At 36.9% G+C, this 16,020-nt stretch overlaps 1 protein-coding gene across 6 annotated transcripts in view; it reads right to left on the bottom strand.

Moving 5' to 3' along the window:
• The window catches only part of LOC149212101 (MADS-box protein SOC1-like), a 287,556-nt gene that overhangs the window by 66,062 nt on the left and 205,474 nt on the right, over positions 1-16,020 (bottom strand). The gene's annotated exons all lie outside the window — the stretch shown is intronic.

Genomic DNA, 16,020 nt, shown 5'->3' with positions numbered 1-16,020 from the left:
TCTGAGAACATTTTTCCTTCTCTTGTCGGTAGATGAGCAACACAATTTTATCATCTAGCTTTATATTCAATAGTAAAGACATATCCATCTAACCAAAGGCTCCATCCAAAAACTCTATGATCTACCTAATCCATTTATGCATTCAAAAACGTATTTTAAACAACAAAACATCATAATTTTACAAAGACAAGAAAAGTCAAAACTAAGAAGAGCTAAATTGCATGAGGTTTTCTTTCATTTTTATGAGCTACATATTAGTTAGGATTTAAGACTAGGTTGGGTCCAATTACCACTAATATTGTAGTCTTAATGTTCGATGGAAGAATAACTGCTCCGTTGTAAAAGAACTATGAATTGTAAACTATTTATTAGGTAGGGTGAGTCTAGGCAAAGGCAAGATATTACTAGGATTCTGGCCTTGAAACAATTTATTTTCTAATAGTTCTCTTCTACATCTAACATCTCCCACAATATCTTATTGACTTTAAATGTCGCATAAATCAACAAATCCCTCTGAAGTTAATAAATCTCTAAACATAACTTATTAGTAGTGAGATTGGGTGTATTTAAACTAGATGGTTGTTCCTACTACTTCTCAAGTTAGAAATTATTATCAACGTTAATTAAAAATATTGTCTTCGGTTGAACCTGAAGCTTTTTGAAGAAAATTCTAAAATTAGTCAAAGGAGCCAAAGCACTGAACCTTAGTGAGGAAAATCTAAAATCAGAACAAAGGAGCTAGAGCCTTTCCATTAGTTTAACATTCTAAATGAAAGAGTAAGAAATATGCAAGGGAGATGTTATCAACGAATAGATTTTCATTTCTACAAATTTGACATTATGTTTACATTTTCACAAAATCTGGACTACCACATGGGGCTTTTGTAGGTCTGCACTAGGAACCTATGTTTCACTATCTTAACACACTAGTGCACAAGTACACCTATGGAATCGTTCACCTAGAAACAAAGCCAAAATTCCTACAATTGAAAATGTCGCCAAAATTCCTTTGAATTCCCCACCATCACTGAAGTAAACATATCCAATATTTGACATTTTTTAGAAAGATATTTTAAAAAGTTTGAGGATGATTATGAACCGATAGCAGAAAAAACACGCTTAAAACAATAATTTTTTATTCATGATTGACTACTTGCTATGACCCAAGAAATTAAAAATGTCCATGTGAATGATGTACTCTAGCCATATATTGTCTCATTGTTTCTTAGTAATAAGATGGAAAATAAATAGGGAAAATTATAGTTGAGTTGGTTATGCATGTCATATGTAGTAATTATTTTTTCAATACCAATTCTTTTTCTGACCTGAGGTATTCATTTGTTGTTTTTCTGATAATAGGCTACAAGCCAACACTCACCTACAAAAACTATCCTACATTGCAATGCCACCTATGGATAGTGGAATTTTTGTTTCAACCACAGTGTGCATCAGATCTCTAAAGTCGAAATAGATCACTTAAAAGATCTTAAATATCTAGCTCATGAAGGATGATGTATATCATCATTTATGAAATATTAAAACACTTAATACATTGTGCTTGCTCGATTACAAACTCTCCACTGCAGACCGCCTCATCGATTACATGTGATTATGATTGTGGATATGACGAAAGCCTGGCGGATAGCCTCTCGTCAACTCGAAAGTCCTTGAGATGGAAATTTCTTCTTGGGAAAGTTTCCCATTCACATTGGTGGAAAATGTCCATTTTTTCCACTAAAATTGCAACATTCAAATGGTTTAATAAATACCAAAATAAAGAATACTGAAATAAGAGAAAATTGATTGCAATAATGACAGGTTGTCTAAGTAAAGCAGATTTTTAAATTTGTGCATAATTTTTATATCTTATGTTTTGGGGAAGAATTGATAAGTGGAATACGCATGGTTTAGGAGCTATGGATCCCATCAACAAGCGAGTAAAACAAACATAAGCATTCAATAACACATTTATCTGTTATGGTCATTTGTTTTTCTCATATGATAAATATGTGAAAAATTTTAACATAATTGTGTTATTGAAGGGTATTTTGTAACTAAACCATTATTGGTAAAGGGTTAATTTAGTATCAAAACATCACTATTGAATGGCAAAATTTTAAACATAATGTTCCTTATTAGAAAAAATAATGATCCAAAATAAAAATTGTCTAACGGGTGAGAGGAATCCAAATTCCAACTTTGCTTGTTCTTCTTCCTGATCTAGCATGGAAGGCTCGTAGAGTTTCAGATTCTCTATATTCACAACTAAGTAAATGTGCATATACGGTCTTAAACAAAGGTTATAGGCACTATCACCCACCTTTTCCAATATCTCAAAGCGACCATACCTCAGAGCCTTGATTTTAATAACAAGCCCCTGTGGCCTCTCCTTGTTCAACTGTAGCCATATGTTGTCTCCAACCTTAAATCATATCTCTGTTCTTTGTTGATAATGCTGGCCTTATATTTTTCCTGTGACTTTTTAAGTGTCACTCGTACCTATATATGGATTTGCTTGATCTTCTCTTCAATTTTTTTAGCCCTCAAGGTGTCTCCTATAAGTCTTCCTTCACTCCTCCCTATTGCACATATGCAATGTCTAATGGTGAAGGCGAAAAATATCCAAAACAACTTTCAAATGGGGAATTTCTTATAGAAGTGTGGACTACTCTGTTGTAAAAATGTTGTATATATGACATATTTTCATCCCACGTCTTGGGATGCTTTTAGTTGTATCCCCTCAAAAGTTTCACCAAAGTCTTGTTGACTATTTCTATCTGCCCATCTACCTATGGTTGGAATGTTGTAGATCTCTTCGACTCCATATCCATATTCTCCCACAATATAGACCAGAATGCACTGAGAAATCTTGTATCCCTATCTGAAACGATGCTCCTTGGTATCCCAAATGGCACGCAGACTTGTCCAAAGAACAAGTGTGTTGCTTCATTCCCGTTGATGGTCTTTTTAGAGGAAATCAAAGCACACATCTTGTTGGACCAATCAACTATCGCGAATAGGTAGTCATGATCATTCCTGCTTGTTTGTAAACCTGACACAAATTCCATGGAAATTATTTTGCAATGATGAGTGGGTATAGGTAAGGGACGATATAGACCCTATTTCTTGTTGCTAGGTTTACTGGTGCAACAAAGCATGCATCCTATTATGAACCTAGCTACATGTTCTTGCATCTACGGCCAATACACATACCTTTGCAAGTTGGCCATAGTCTTCCATACATCAAAGTGCCTTGCAACCTTAGAGTTGCGAACCTCTCTGATCAACTGCAATCGCTCGCCTTTAGTAACACATGTCTTATGAGCTGGTAAAGTAACCCATCTTGCAGATGGTAGTCAAAGGTGCTATCATGATCGTGTACATGACTCAAACTCTACAACTGTTGAAATACCTCCTTGAACTCCACACCCTTTGAATATGCCTCAGCATGCATCATGGGTGAATGGTTCGATGTGCATAAGACTTCCAAAAGCCATGATCTTTGATGTGGGTGGCCTTGAAAGCACGTCGACCAATTTTTTTGTGCTACCCATCTTGTACTTAATCTCTAAATGAAACCGTTACAAAAACCCCATCAATTTGTAATGCTCAGTCTGTTGTAGCTTACTCTAAGCCTCCAAGTACTGTAGTGGTTGGGGATATGTGTCAATTATTGTCTCCTTTCCCATCAAATAATGCTTCCACCTCTTCACAGCTTGCACCATGGTATAGATTTCCTTGTTGTAGGTAGGGTAGTTCAGAACTGCCACATGAAATACTTCAGAATGATAACATTCCAGCCTTCCTCCATGCATTAAGACTACTCCCATAACATACCCCCACACATTTGTCTCCACTTCAAATTGTACAACATATAGTGCAACACATAGCAAAGTGTACATAGAATAGGCATTAAAGAAGCATTTGACACAGGTGTAACACTTAAAGTGGCACTATATACCAATATATCATCCAAATAGACAAAAATATACGAATATATAAAGGGGCTTAGTACATAATTTCTATCAATATCATAAACATAGTTGATGCATTTCATAGGCCAAATGGCATGACTACCCACTCATACAAACCTTCCCTGGTTTTAAAGGCAGTCTTCCAGGTATCTTCCTTGAATCGAACCTAGTGATATCCAAACTTTAATTCTAACTCGGTGAAGTATTTTTCTTGTTACAACTGATCTAACACATCATCTACCATGGGTAGGGGTACCTGTTCTTCAGCGTGATTTTGTTCAATGCCCTATAATCTATACACATCTGCCAAGTCTTTTAATTCTTTGCCACAATGATTATGGGTGACCCGCATGGTGATGTAACTAGTTGAATGACACCTTGTTCCAGTAGTTGCTACAATTCCTTCCTCACCTCGCTTGCTTCTATAACGCACTGCCTACGCAACCCAATTGTTGGCAATGGGAAGTCTGAAAATAGTTGGATCTCGTGCTCCACTTCCATATTAGATAGTAACCCTTTAGGCTCTCGAAACACATCCCTATATGCCTGCAACAACTCTGACAGTTGGTCCTTTTATTTCTTAATACACCCCTTTAGGGATGTCTTGCCTTGTAGTTACGCTTCTATAAATTGATTTCTCTTAAAATCAATAAAACATACTTCTTTCTAGAACTGATCAATTTCCTAGCTTGGTTGGCACTTACCATTGAAATTCTTGACTTTTCTTTGTGCGCATTAACGGTGAATGATTTTCCATCCTTGACAGACTGATACCGATTGGCTCTTCGCATGAATATTTCTTCTCGCATGTACATGTAGGAACTTCCAAACACAACTCCACATACATCAAGGGGAACGTCATCTAGTTCTACTTCATTAATAAAATCAATATTGATGGAAAATGTAATTTTGCATTATTTTGTTACCTTCAGCTATGCATCCTTATTTACCCATCCGAATGGATACGTGCATGGATGATCACAAACTTTCAATCCCGATTTCTTGACCAGCATTGCTACAATGAGATTTGCTTCCGATCCTAAGTCAAAAATAGCATCAATCTTGGTCTTCTTAACCTGTATCATTAAATGGAAGCGTTTGGTCATTTCCTTCTCTCCCTTTTGCTAAAAGCTACTTAGATTCACTTCCTTCTACACATATGTATAGGCGATCACCTCATCCACGTCTGAGTTTCTTTCAACTTGGTTGCTCCAATCAATGGCCATGAGATTCTTCCTCTTATTGTTTTCCTTTTTGTTCTTTGAGTTAAGTTCTATATGCAACTTCTAACACTTCTCCTTAGTATGATTTTCAATATTTTAGTAATTGGAGTGGTTGTTGGGATCATTGCACTAGTGTGTTGTGGTTGTCATGTTTTTATCTTTCCCCATTTTTCTTCTTCTTCCCCTCCTTAGAATCATCTTGTTTCTCTTCATGCTTCAATCCACCTGATTGCACTTTACTTAGGCCTATGTTCCCTAGGTATGGTTCCTGTACACAAGCCCCGTCTACTGATTTGGGCTTGAATAACATCACTTGCTCTCGCAAATGGCAATGTAAAACCCCCAATACTTGAGTACATCTGGGATACTTTGGAAGATACCCACCATTATGCCCATCTTTCTAAATTTTGTTGTGTACTCTTGCATGCATTCCTCAAATTTTTCCTGAACTTGTGCCAACGGATCCACTAGTCCTCTACGTACCCAATAGGGTAAAATTGTGAATTAACGAGACTTTTGAAGTCCCCCAGTTAGTTACTACAGTCTCTCCCTCAAACATTAGGGTCTTTGTGTGGCTTTACCACCAAGTTAGGGAATGGCACTCTGATTTCAACTAAATAAATGAAATCTTATGTTCCTCCTAAATTTGATGGACACTAAAATACATTCCAGTTGTTGCAACCAATGTTTTAACTTCATAGCATAAGTCTCGTTGTGGTATGGCCTGATATTGACCTTCACTTTCATTTTAAACAGGGGTTGTGATTCCTTCACGACACTCAGACTGGGATGATCTTTTTCAAGTTCTTTCTTCGGTTGATTCTCCATTTCTTCCCGATCTCTTGTTCCCCATTCTGATTTCTCCTTTATATTAGAAACCCCATATTGTTTGAATATTCCAAAGCTTATTGTTAAGGGCTTCTATGAGGAGATTTACATTACGATTATATATGCAACTTCTTATTCCAGTCGCGAAAACCTCTCCGCTATAGGATCATGAAGGTTATTGACAAATTCGTCGAACATGATTAGGGTTTTAGGACTTTTGGCCTATTTAATCTAGATCCCCTATAAATCTCCATAATACACCCAAACAAACTTGCTCTGATACTGTTATGATTCATAAACTGTCATGGATATTCTACTTCACAATTCATCACAACAGATTTGATAAAATTATATTTAAAATTTGAAATTCTATACTATTACAGTTTTATTTCATTTTAGATTTGTAGATTACTTTGAATCTAAGTTGCACGAAACGGGGAAACGGAAACGAGTTTCCGAAACAGGAAGCGATACGAAACGCGACCTCCCCAAATTTTGGAAATGGGGAAACGCGAACATATATATATATATATATATATATATATATTAAAAATATTTAAAAATTATTATTATATGTATGTGCAATCATAAAGCATTAATGATACATTATAATTTATTACATTTAAACATTAAGATTAAATTTACATCACATTTACTCATGAGTCATGAACATAATGAAAATAAAAATATAGGAAAATCCAAAAGCAACCTTTATTATATATCCAAGGGCAAAATCTCAAAATCAGCCTTTATTTATATTAGTATATGAGGCTACAAGTACAATAAAGACTATAAGGCTGCAAGAACTATAGAGACAAGTCACAAAAGACTAATCCTCATCATAACAATCCTCATCAAAAATAGAAGCAGCACAATGCTAACAGTGGATGGTAGTGTTGAAGAAGATGATGCACCAATTCCACTTCCGGATTCGGCCTCCATATTCAGGGCAGCAAGAGAGAGATCCAAATCAGGATTTTCAACATCCACATCCCATTCTTTAGAAGCACCACTGTTGTATTCTGGACCCCTACGAGATGCAAGGCGAAGGTTGGAGTGCACATAAACAAGATCCTCTGCTTTTTGTGAGCCCAACCTATTGCGCTTCACAGAATGAATAAAACCATAAGTGCTCCAATTCCTTTCTGCTGATGAAGAGCTTGCCATTTGTGAAAGAATACGAATGGCAAGGTTTTGCAAATGTACACCATTTGCTCCATGACAAATCCACCACCTAACTGGATTCATGGTGCTTCTCTCCTCCAAAGCTGATATATCTGCATAATCATCTATTCCTGCAGCAAAACTGGCAAATTCCTCCTTTAGCTCCCTATGTAGATGAGAAGGAAACGTTCTCATAAGGGCTTTTTTCACCCCAGTAGCCACCTCTCTATCATTATGGGGTGCCTTCCTCTTCCCATTGCTTTTAGCAATAAGCTCCTCATCATAAAATTTGGGGTTCAGAGCATGTGCTAAAGTGCGCAATGGAGTATTGAAATTGTTCCACCTATCAACAATGATTTTCTTGATCAAAGCAGCAAAATGATCATCAACAAACAAAAGTTGTGGAGACTCCTGCGAAATATACCTCTCCCAAGAAAGGTTGGTCAGTGTCAGCACTCCGGAGAAGCTCAAATGCAGGGGTTGTGAACTTTAGCAAGAAATCTACCTTGCTCCACCAATCCTCATCAAGGAACAATCTACGCACCATAGATCACCGCTCTGAATCTGCTTGTCTCCACTCAATCCAAAGTTGACTCACCACCATAGAAACTAATGCATGCTTAACCTCAACAAGGCGGCGCAACATCACGAAGTTTGAGGCATATCTTGTCTCAGCAACTTTTAACAACTCCAATTTGGAGTACTCTCGAAATATGGCCTGAGACTGGTGGTGGTTGGTGATGAATTTGATAATCTCGCTTGCTTCCCCTGTGAGTTCCTTTATCCAGGAAACTTTGTTGTCGATCTCCTCTAAGATCAGATTCAGATTATGGACAATGCATGGTGTCCAAAAGAAGTGGTCATACCTCCCCTCAATAATTAAACCTGCAGCTTTGCAAACCGGTGCATTATCTGTGATAACTTGCACCACCTTGTTAGGCCCTATTTGTTCAATAGCTTTTGTAGCAACATCAGCAATGTACTTTGCATCTTTCACCTCTCCTGAGCAGTCTTCTGCCTTGATAAACATTGCTCCTCTGGGGAAGTGGCAATGATATTTATCAATGGTATGCGCCTTATATCTGTCCAACCATATGAGACTATGGTAACCCCAGAGCTACTCCAGGAAGAACGAATTGGAGTTAAAATGTCCTCCACAAGGTCCTTCTCATTTTTGAGAAGCTGGGTTCTGACTTTCTCATAGTTGGGCCCCTTGTACCCTTGAGGAGCTTTGTTAACTGCCCTTATCATATCTTGCCAGTAAGGAGAGCGAACAACATTGGATGGGATACCACATGCATAAATGCACCTAGCCACTCTGGAATCAGTTTCTTCTCTTGCTTGCACATTCACCAATCTAGCAATTCTGCTATCCTGAACTGAAGGGGATGCCCCTGGGCCTCTGGTATTTTTGGGTGCTGGTTGTTCATGTTGTTGAGTGTGACCAACTCTCCTCTCTCTTGCTTCAGCTACAATCCTTAGCTCAATGTTAGATGGAGCTTGAGTAAGGTCATCATGCCTTCTCTTAGTACCATCCGCCTCATCTTGCTCTCTTTGATATGCCCTCCTTGCCAACGGATCTGATGTTTTTGTGCAACCTAAAATCCCCTGTCCTCCTCCATGCAATAGATGTGCCTTCACTCTTGGGTAGGAGCCCTTGTACGTATTATTGCAAAGATTGCATCGCCATTCCCATGAGCCACCACCTCCACATCTTTGAAGCTTCGTCACATGCCTCCAAAGAGGATAATATTCAGCCCTTGGGTTGGCCCTAGGGCTTGAACTTGCAGCTGCACTTTGGTTGGAAGCCATTGCTGCAAAACTAAATTAAAAAAACAAATCTGTAAATAAAAAAGTTAAATAATAAAAACGTTTTTCATATTTTTGGTTGTATAAACCCTAGAAAAATTGAAGAAATAGTAAGAAAAAACTAAGAAATGAATGTGGCTTACCCAAATTAATTTTCTGTGGCTGAAACTACCCTAAAACGCCAGAAAAGAGGAGAAATATGGTTGTAGCTGAGCCAAATCTGCTGCAAAAATAAATTTAAAAAACAAATCTATAAACAAAAAACTTTTCTCATATTTTTCGCTGCATAAACCCTAGAAAAATTGAAGAAATAGTAAGAAAAAACTAACAAAATGAATGTGGCTTACCCAAATTAATTTTCTGTGGCTTAAACTACCCCGAAATGCTAGAAAAGATAAGAGAAATATGGCTGTAGTTGAGCCAAATCTGCTGCTACTGAAATCTCCTGCTGAAATCTCTTTCTCTTGCTGCTGAAATCTCTTTCTCCTGCTGCTGAAATCTACTTTGCTCACTGCTCAAAACACCCTAGCTAAAACAACTGCCAGTCTCCAAGAGAAACGACTTGTTGAATAGTGTGATGAGAGAATGAGACAAACTTCTCTTTTATAAGTTTAGAATAGGTTTCTAGAATTTATTGGAAACCTAAAAAAAAATTTAAAAACAAATTTAAAAAAAAAAAAAAAAAACACACACACATTACAACTGGGAAACGTGGCTTGTACGGTCAGGAAACGCGTTTCCGGCCGTACTGCCACATTTCTGTTTCGGGAAAAGTGGCAGTACGGGCGAAAACGCATTTCCTAGCCGTACCAAACGGGTTTCCGCATTTCCAAATCACAATCACATGAACAGCCACATTTCAAGAAAAATGGGAGCTGGCATAGCATCCTCTTCAATTATGGTGGTGAAAATAGGAATATCAACTTCTGAGTGGCATAACTTACGCATACATATTCTAAATTTTGTAATTCTTGCATCGTTCAAAAGGTCTTTGTTTGTAGAATTGGTAAAAAAAATGTTTGGTGCTAAAGTAAGAAAGACCCCCCCTCCTGCCCCCCAAAAAAATCATTTAATGCCTCAAAATTCTCTTAGAAGGTTTCAAACCGGAATTTCCCAAATTGGGTCTTGCTAGCAAAAATGGTCCTGGGAGTTGATTCCTCCACTATTTCCACACTAAAAGCATCGAGATGGATGACAAATAATATAATGATCCAATTAAAATCAAGAATGATGTTATACAATTAGCATTTAACCACAACTTTCCATAATGAAGTTGGTTGTTATTGATGTCAAAGGTTGTCTAAATGAAAATAATGATACATAGTCAAGTAGCATATTTTGAGATCTTTCCAACGATATATGGCATTCCCTCTACTTCTATAGGAACAAGGAGATAATGAATTTTTTTTTCAAGATGACCCGACCAAAGTACAAGGAGGCCCCATTTGAATACCTTATATTTAAAGGCAAACTCCAATTACCTAGCTCAAAGAGAGCAAAGGAGTAGGCTTGAGGTTCATATTTCATGAACCATCAAGAAGTGAAGTGAAGCCGAGTTGGAAAATATTTATGTGTATGGGTTTTTTGTATAATTCTTGGGAAGGGTTTCTGTTCTATATGAGGCATGTTGAGGCCTAGTTCTATTGTTAAGGAGGCCAAGTCCAAGGTCCGTTGAGGAGTTCAAGTTTTGCAAGTAAGCAAGCAAAGTTCAAGCACTGTTGGAACAAGTTTTATTGGATTTTTTGAGGGCGAGTTTTTGTTCCAAGTTTCAATCCTAGGTAGAGGCCAACTTATAGACTTGTTATGGTTGGATGTAGAGTTTTGTTGGAGACCGAGTTGAAGTCCTTGTGAAGGAAAAATTCTAATATAAGTTTAGTACAAGCGCCAAGAAGGTAGATCTTCTTTTGAACAATTTTTAAGAATAAATATTCTCTTTTGAACAGTGAAACAACTATAAGTTGGTGCCTACCGAGGATTGGTGTCTTCATTTTCTTGGCAGGTTAGAGCCTACTATTTTTGTCTGTTCATTCTTACAAAGAATTGTTATCTATACAACTAGTTGTAATAAATTGAGCACTATTTAAAATCATTTCTTCTTCGCGTCTGAGTTCTCACATTATTTTTTGTGTTCAACATTTATGTTGATAATTTATTATGTGATGAGCTTTTATCTTTTAAATTAATAAAGCAAAAGTATTTAAAATGATTCAACGACTTCTGAGTATCACTATACAAATATTCAAGATGAAATTGAGTAATCATGTCAAATGAGATGGACTACTGAAGCCTTTAATACCACATTTCTAGTTACTCATACATGAGCAAGAGAATGATACATTGTGAACAAATTCAGAATTATTGCCCTTTAACCACTCCTGCAAAATCATTTCTAAATCACTATGAATAAAACGAATCAGATTATGGAAAAGTCGATCTCCTAAGAAGAATGGGTTATATTCATGTACGTGAAATAATGGATATAATTGTCATGGCCCATCAGGCAACATATTCATCTCAAAATATAAAACCCAATCATCATTACAAACTACAAAGTTGGATATGTGTAAGGCTTATGACAGGTTAAACTCGCACTTAAAAACAAAAAAGTTTGTGGCCTATGATTTCTCTTCATATTCACCTTCATCCTTACCCTGATTGTGGAAGGTCTTAATCCCTTGTAACAACTCAATTTCTTATATCAAGGAAGTGAGTACCTTTCATGAACAACCTTCATCTTGACATTGAAAGAAAAAAAAATAATGACAAATGTCACATACTTTTTTCCAAATGTCTAAATGCTGCTCAAAGAAATTTTAGTAGAGTGTTGGGATTTTCGTAATGCAGCTTCATTCCAAATGCGAGGCCATCCCTCACTTCGTCTCTAGAGGCATAGGACACTCTTGGGAACCTATTTTCTCGAATGCTCACGTCCAAGCTCTGAAGTTGGTTCTTCCACTATATTTTGCATACTACTTATACCCTCGTCGTCAAATCAGTACAACAACCGATTCTAATATTTGACTTCGCTCTGGTTGTTCCTCTTGAAATTGCTAGTTCTGGCTCACCTTTTTACAAAGAGTTTTTGTTTGGGGTGACCAAACGAAATAAAAAACGTCTTGTTGATTGGAGCGATGTTTGTCTCCAAAAGCAATGTGGAGTAGTCGTAAGCTTTGACATTCTTTTATGACGAATAGATCCTTCGTAGTGGATGTCACGTGAAGAAGTTTAAAATCTGGTGAAGCTTTGTGGAGAAAAATATGGAGAAATAAATATACCCTTAGGACCAGTGACGAAGCTGTAATCCAAATTAGAGAACCCTTGTTCATTTGTACATTTTGGAATAATTTTATGAAGCATATCGATTTAGTACGAAAATATAGTAGAGACAACAGTTTTCTATGAAGGCACCCAGAGAAGAATAGCCTCCTCTTGAACAGGAGGAAAAGGGCTTTTGGATGAAAGAGAAGTATGTTGGAGAAAATAATTCGAAACACCTAGTCCTGTTTGCTACGTGTCATAACTATTAATCTAGGTTTCATAGTCATTTTGAATAATCTTGAGTTTATTTAGATGATTACTTTGGTGATTAGTTGTTTCATGTTATTAAGTCAGTTGTGATGGTTATACGATTTGGTGATTTATAACTATCAAACACAAGCATATATTGCTCTCTAATAAAAGCATTTGGTGTGAGTTGGTACCATTATGTGTGCCATCGTTTCTCTGTCCATATTTTGTCATGTATAAGATCTCGGTTAATCCAAAGATAGATTAAACCCTTTAGGATTGGTGCACAATGTGAGGGAGTGTTTAATTTGTTTGAATTGGAAGCACTCTTTTGTTGTCTCAAAGGTGGAGTGAAGAAATTGACTTCTGAATTCCCAAGTTTGGTTGCAGCTATTGGTTCCATCCCTATCTGCTGTTAGGATCATGTGAAAGATCTTGCGTATTGAAGCTGTGCATGCAACTATTTATGCATGTGGCGTTGAGCGTTGTCAAGCTAGGTACAAATTACATCGTGGACTTGAGTGAAAGAGGAGTGGTCTGGAAAGTGTTAAGTGAAGGAGGAGTTTCCTGTTGTTCGTGCGAGGAGGGTATGTAGCTTTTAGGCAGTTATGTAAACCTATTTTTGAGTATTGAAGGTGAAAACATTATTCATGAGGTTTTATTCTTTGAGAATCGAGATCTTGTTTGAAGAAAAAGTCAAAAAGTTTTGAAGTCATTGAGGCCTAATGTAGAGCAGTCCATTGAAGTCGTTGAAGCCTGACGCAGAGAAGTTCCTTGAAGTTGTTGATGTCGCAGAGAGGTTCTTTGAAGTTGCTGAAGCCGATGAATTTCGGTCGATGACAACTTAATTTTCTATTACATTTTCTATAGGCATTGGGTTCGTATTGTAGCGCTCACAGAGTTTGTTGTTATAGTTAATATCTTCTTCATTCTGGTAATGCATATCTGAATCTTTGGCAGTCATAGTTGCAATTTCATTGTGTGCTCTGCCTTCAAACCAATGGGTGTGGTCGATTGACAACTCGATTGCGTAGATGTGGATGTGAGAAGGATAGTCGTGGATCTGTGTAAGAGTGGTTTATTTATTTGTCAGCGACCATTTTCGTTATCAACCTCAACAAGAGGATGAAGCTGACCATTATTTATCTTGCCACCATCGGCTGCAACTTCTCCAAGATTCTCAGAATGATTGATTCTCTACTACTCACTACCAGTTAGAGTGTTGCGACACCTGTGGACTGGAAGTTATCGAACGTATAACCCCTGTGTGGGTGGAAATGCAGGATTAAGTTGCAGAACCAGAACCACAACTGGATGTATGAAAGAGAAGAGTCGTCATTAGATTTCCACACAACATCGACAACTGCATTAGTCGACTCTGAGCACGAATTTGAAGTTTCTTGGAAGCACAAAGCAAGAAAAGTCTCTTCATTCAAAAGACCATTAGCCAATTAGCACATCTAAGGTTCGTTTTCCAAATTCAATTCTAGCATTGTTGTTCTTCTCTATCCAATATTTCGTTTCCATGATATTTTAAAGTTTCTTTTATAATATCTATTTTTAAAAAGGGAGCATGAAATATGAGGTGTACTTATGGCGTGAGTTTTATTTTTTTAAACAAAAAAAGGGATACATGAGTCATTTCTTTTTAAAGGCAAAAGTAAGTTTGCCCGAAATTATACGCCTTGAGTTTATTTTATTGGTGGAGTCTTTCAAGATACACCTCACAAGTTAAAACTAGACTGTTTCAATAAATTATTGATTTGTATAAATATTTGAGCCACCATTGTTGCATGTCGCAATCGTAATCCAAAACCACAACCATTTCTATCAAAGGCAGAGTTGATAGCATTTAAGTCGTGATGTTTGCAGGTCTATTTTCTAGTTAAGTCACAACCTGCCAGTGCTCAAAAAATAGGAAAAGCTAAGACGTTAAAAATGTTAAAAAAAAACAACAAGAGTTGTTTGAGTTTTATCTCAAAGAGTTGGAAGACAAAAAGAAAAACCATGCTTTTGTATTAAAATGAATAAAGGAATATGTATATGACAACATTCTCTCCCTCATTGTAGATCCAAAGACAACAAAGGACGTCTGGGATAACCTTAAGAAAAATTTTGGTGTAAGGGGGAGTAATCAAGTTGAAGATGAATGACAGATCATGATGGATGACAAGTAATATAAGCATCATGATGGATGACAAGTAATATAAAGATCCAATCTAGATCAACAATGTTGGTATCCAATTGTTAGGTAAACTTGACTCGGGATAGAGTCAAAGTTGACCAGGTAAACAATAATGGTTTTGGGCAAATGATATTGTACACCCATGGTTTTCTGTCCATGGTATTGCATGTAATGGAGCCTATAAAAATCTAGGAATACTTCATTGTAATGTAGGCCTGGAGGTTAGTAGTGAAGGCTCACATGGCAGAATTGGCCAGTCTTTTGGCCAAGGATAATGAGATCTCGTTGGGTTTTTCCCTGGATTTGGCATTTTCCCGAATAAACATGTGTTTATTGTTGTTGCTAGTTATTCTTATATTTGTTCCTTTGGGTAATAATTTATCTCTATGCAGTGAATTTATTAACAAAAATCAGCCTGTAACTAGAGCGTTCCAAATGGTTGTTAATGATGTCAAAAATTGCCTGAATGGAAAAAATAGATACATAATCAAATAACATATTCTGAAACCTTTCCAACAATATATGACACTCCCTCTAATTCCATAGGAACGAGGAGATAATAAAATATTTTTCAAGATGACCCAACCAAAGTACAAGCAAGCCCCATTTGGATACCCTATCTTTAAAGGAACTTTTAATCCAATTACTAAGCTCAAATGGGAGAAAAAGATATATGGTTGGAAAATATATTATGAGAGATTTTCAACAATATATGGCACACCTTTTAACTCCCCAAGGCTGACAACAAATGGATTTTTGAATATTCAATATGAATTATTCACGCTGCACAAGTTGGCCCTGAACTCCAAATGCACTACAAATAGGCATGAGAAGGAGCATTACTAGTCATTACTCAAGCATTTGGATCTATTTTTAGGAGAGCAAAGGAGTAGGATTAAATGAATACCTCATGAACCAGCAAAAAGTGAAGTGAAGCTGACTTCGAGAAACTTTTTGTGCAAGGGTTTTTTATAATTCCTGGGAATGGTTTTTGTTCTATTTGAGGCATGTTGAGATCGAGTTCTACAGTTAAGGAGGCCGAGTCCAGGGTTCGTTGAGGAGGTAAAGTTCAGGCATTGGATTGGGTTTTGTTGGACTTGTTTGAGGCTAATTTTCTTTCCCGATTTGCAACCCTGGTTAGAGGGGGAATCATAGGCTTGTTCTGGTTGGATGTCGAGTTTTGATGGAGACCAAGTTGAAGACCTTGTGGAGGATAAATTCTAGTTTGAGTTGGGTTCTAGAACCATGAGTGTAGACCTTCTTTTCAACAATTTTTAAGCTTAAATATTGTCTTTGAACAATTTAACAACTATAAATTGGTGCTTACTGA

Source organism: Pinus tabuliformis, chromosome 1_1 (assembly GCF_031772625.1).
Source record: "Pinus tabuliformis cultivar Carrire ecotype Pingquan chromosome 1_1, CPIR1, whole genome shotgun sequence".
Classification (NCBI taxonomy): domain Eukaryota; kingdom Viridiplantae; phylum Streptophyta; class Pinopsida; order Pinales; family Pinaceae; genus Pinus; species Pinus tabuliformis.
This window is presented reverse-complemented; position numbering and strand designations above follow the sequence as displayed.